Raw genomic sequence first — 4,892 nt, 5'->3', positions numbered from 1 at the left:
TGAAGAGGGTAAACTCATTTACCCGAAACATACCACTCGACAGTGTCGGCTCTTGATTCAGCAGTTCCAAGGGAAACAGCTCAAGGATAAGGATAAGGAGACAGACAAAGTTGAGGACAGAGATGACAATGATGGTGGATATCCCCAGGTCAATTCCACTCTGATGATTTTTGCTGACGTCGAAAGCAAAAGTCGATTGAAGGTTATCAATCAGGAAGTGAACTTGGTTGCTCCGACGACTCCCAATTATCTGAAATGGTCCCAGACCGCCATCACATTTGACCAGTCTGATCACCCGACGCACATTGCCACCCCTGGGAGGCAAACATTGGTGGTCGACCCAGTTGTTGAAGGCACTCGACTGACCAAAGTCCTGATGGATGGTGGTAGTGGCTTGAACATATTATACGCGGAGACGTTGAAAGGGATGGGCATTCCGATGTCCAGACTCAGTACCAGTAACATGAGCTTCCACGAAGTCATTCCTGGAAAGAAGGCTGAGTCACTCGGCCAAATTGCTCTTGATGTAGTTTTTGGTGATTCAAAACATTTCCGGAAAGAAAAGTTGACCTTTGAGGTTGTAGATTTCCAGAGCGCTTATCACGCTATTCTGGGGAGACCAGCTTATGCACGTTTCATGGCCCGACCATGTTACGCGTATCTTAAACTGAAGATGCCTGGTCCCAAGGGCGTGATCATTGTCACGGGCAATCGGAAGAAGGCAGAAGAGTGCTTCTAGAAAGGCTCTAAGATTGCCGATGCTCAGTTGGCGGTGGTAGAGCTACAAGAGTATCAGAAAACTGCAGATCCGAGTGATTTGTTGCGAGCTAAGAAGCCCGCTACGGAGTCAGCATTTCAGTCGACTGGCGAGACGAAACAGGTTCACATTGACCAGACTGATCCTGACGCTGCTCCGACCAACATCTCAACAACACTCGACTCAAAATAGGAAGAAGCGCTCATCCAGTTCCTCCGTGAGAACTGGGACATCTTTGCATGGAAGCCTGCTGACATGCCGGGTGTTCCCAGGGGGCTGGCTGAGCATCGCCTACGAGTCGACCCAAAATTCAAACCGGTTAAAGAGTATCTTCGACAGTCCACCGTCCAGAAAAGAAAGGCCATTGGCGAGGAGGTGGCTCGACTCTTAGCAGCAGAGTTCATCCGAGAGATCTACCACTCCGAGTGGCTCGCCAACGTTGTCATGGTCCCCAAGAAGGACAAGTCATTGCGCATGTGCATCGATTTCAAGCATATCAATCGGGCCTGCCCGAAAGATCATTTCCCTCTTCCTCGCATCGACCAAATAGTCGACTCAACTGCAGGATGCGAGAGGTTGTCTTTTTTGGACGCCTATTCCGGGTACCATCAGATCCGTCTGTATGGACCCGACGAGATCAAAACAGCTTTCATCACTCCATTCGGGTGCTTCTGTTATGTCACCATGCCATTCGGCCTCAAGAATGCCGGAGCCACGTTCATGAGGATGATTCAAAAGTGTTTACTCACTCAAATCAGTTGGAATGTGGAAGCATACATGGATGACATTGTGGTCAAGTCACGGAAAGGTTCCGACCTGTTGACTGACCTTGCCGAAACATTTGCCAATCTCAGGAGGTATGATAACAAGCTTAATCCATCAAAGTGCACATTCGGAGTTCCCGGAGGAAAGTTACTCGGTTTTCTCGTTTCTGAACGAGGAATTGATGCTAACCCAGAAAAAGTTGGCACTATACTCCGAATGAAACGCCCTGTGCGTGTGCACGATGTCTAGAAGCTTACTGGTTGCTTGGCCGCTTTAAGTCGATTCATCTCTCGCCTCGGCGAAAAGGCATTGCCTCTTTACCGACTGATGAAGAAGTCAGACAAGTTCGAGTGGACTCTAGAAGCTGATGCAGCATTTGTAGAGCTCAAAGCTCTGCTCTCCACCCAGCCGGTGCTTGCTGCTCCAATCAGCAAAGAGCATTTGCTGCTTTACATTGCAGCCACTAGACAAGTCGTCAGTACTGTACTTACGGTCGAGCGGGAAGAAGAAGGAAAAGCCTTCAAAGTTCAACGCCCAGTTTATTATCTTTCTGAAGTACTGACCCCATCAAAGCAAAGATACCCTCACTATCAGAAGCTTGTTTATGGGATCTATATGACCACGAAGAAGGTTGCTCATTATTTCTCTGATCATTCCATTACAGTCGTCAGCGACGCCCCTTTGTCGGAAATTCTTCACAATAGAGATGCAACTGGTCGAGTGGCAAAATGGGCGATTGAACTCCTTCCCCTTGATATCAAATTCGAGGCAAAGAAAGCCATCAAGTCCAAAGCAATAGCAGATTTCCTCGCCGAGTGGACTGAACAGCAGCTTCCGACTCAAGTTCACTTGGAACACTGGACTATGTTTTTCGATGGATCCAAGATGCTGAACGGTTCTGGTGCAGGGGTTGTATTGGTTTCCCCCCGAGGAGATAGGCTCAAGTATGTTCTCCAGATTCACTTTGATTCTTCCAACAACGAAGCAGAATATGAAGCACTCCTGTATGGGTTGCGCATGGCCATTTCACTCGGCGTCCGTCGCCTTATGGTCTACGACGACTCGGATTTGGTTGTTAATCAAGTGATGAAGGAGTGGGATGTCAGAAGCCCGGCTATGATAGGTTATTGTAATGCAGTGAGAAAGCTGGAGAAGAAATTCGAGGGGTTAGAGCTTCATCATATACCCCGGCTGAAAAATCAGGCTGCAGATGATTTGGCGAAGATAGGATCCAAAAGGGAAGCCATTCCCAGTAATGTATTTTTGGAGCACATTCATGCACCTTCAGTGCAGGAGGATCCTTTCACGGAAGAAGCCCCGCAGCAAAAGAGTGCCAATGATCCGACTGAAGTTGAGATCCCAGCCGTGGTCGACCTAATTATGGAAGTGGTGGTCATCACTCCCGACTGGACGGTTCCTTACATTGCATATATCCTAAGGAAAGAGCTCCCAGAGAATGAAGAAGAGGCTCGATAGATCGTCCGACGATCCAAGGCCTTTACAGTGATCAAGGGACAGTTGTTCAGAGAAAGCGTGACTGGAGTCGGCCAAAAGTGCATCACGCCAGAAGAAGGCCAGATGATTCTTGAGGATATCCACTCGGGGACCTGTGGCCATCATGCGTCCTCTCAGACCATTGTGGCTAAAGCATACCGAGCGGGATTTTACTAGCCAAAAGAAAATGAAATGGCAAAAGAAATAGTGGACAAGTGTGAAGGATGTCAGTTCTATTCCAACTTGTCGCACAAGCCCGCCTCAGCCTTGAAGACCATTCCACTCGTCTGGCCCTTCGCTGTTTGGGGATTGGACATGATTGGACCATTGAGAACTGGCAGAAGCGGCTTCACTCATTTGCTAGTAGCAGTCGACAAATTCACCAAGTGGATCGAAGCCAAGCCCATCAAGAACCTCGATGCATGCACTGCTATCAGTTTCATCAGAGAGTTGATATTCAGATATGGAGTTCCGTATAGCATCATCACCGACAATGGGTCAAACTTCGATAATGGCAAGTTCAAAGCCTTCTGCGCCTCTCAAGGCACGCGGGTCGACTATGCTTCAGTGGCTCATCCTCAGTCGAATGGACAAGCAGAACGAGCAAACGGCCTCATTCTCAAAGGGCTGAAACCACGACTGATGCGCGATCTCAAGCACGCAGCAGGAGCTTGGGTCGACGAACTTCCATCAGTTCTCTGGGGAGTGAGGACCACTCCTAATCGGTCGACTGGGAGAACTCCATTCTTCCTAGTCTATGGAGCTGAAGCAGTTCTGCCGAGTGACCTGCTTCACAATGCGCCTCGAGTCGAGCTATACTCTGAAGAAGAAGCGGAACAAGCTCGGCAAGATGCAGTCGACCTCTTGGAAGAGGAGAGAGAAATGGCCCTGATCCGCTCGACTATCTATCAGCAAGACTTGCGTCGGTTCCATGCCAGAAATGTGAAGAGTCGAGCCTTCCAAGAGGGAGATTTAGTCCTCCGAGTGGATCAACAGAAACCACACAAGCTCGCCCCAACTTGGGAAGGTCCCTTCATCGTCACAAGAGTCCTCCACAACGGAGCATATCATCTCTACAATGTTGATCGCCAGATCGACGAGCCTCGAGCTTGGAACGCGGAGCTGCTCCGCCCCTTTTACACTTAAAACTCACTAGGTTGAGATGTAATAAAAGTACTTTTGTAGTTTATCTAAGACAAGAATGTTACAATTTTCCCAGTGATTGTTATTGCTTTTTGTTGAAATTTCCCCCAGTGGGTGGCTTAGTCGCGAATCCGATTCGCCTAAGTTTGTAAAAAAAAATCCTTTCCGAGTGCGAGCCAGCCTCCCACTCGGGGGCTTAGCTGCGAATCCGCTTCGCCTAAGTATTCAAAATCCTACCGAGTGGCGAGCCAGCCTCCCACTCGGAGGCTTAGCTGTAGTGCAAGTACTCGCCTAAGTATACAAAATCCTACCTCCCACTCGGAGGCTTAGCTGCAGTCCAAGTACTCGCCTAAGTATTCAAAATCCTACCGAGTGGCGAGCCAGCCTCCCACTCGGAGGCTTAGCTGCAGCCCAGTGCTCGCCTAAGTAATAAAAATCCTACCGAGTGGAGAGCGAACCTCCCACTCGGGGGCTTAGCTGCAGTCCAAGTACTCGCCTAAGTATTCAAATCCTACTGAGGGGTGAGCCAGCCTCCCACTCGGGGGCTTACACAGCCCAAGGATTCGCCTTAAACATCCAAAGTAATTAAAATCCTACCGAGTGGAGAGCGAACCTCCCACTCGGGGGCTTAGCTGCAGCCCAGTGCTCGCCTAAGTAGTAAAAATCCTACCGAGTGCAGAGCGAACCTCCCACTCGGGGGCTTAGCTGCAGCCCAGTGCTCGCCTAAGTAATA

The sequence above is a fragment of the Triticum aestivum genome, chromosome 7B (genome assembly GCF_018294505.1).
Source record: "Triticum aestivum cultivar Chinese Spring chromosome 7B, IWGSC CS RefSeq v2.1, whole genome shotgun sequence".
NCBI classification, from domain to species: domain Eukaryota; kingdom Viridiplantae; phylum Streptophyta; class Magnoliopsida; order Poales; family Poaceae; genus Triticum; species Triticum aestivum.
This window is presented reverse-complemented; position numbering follows the sequence as displayed.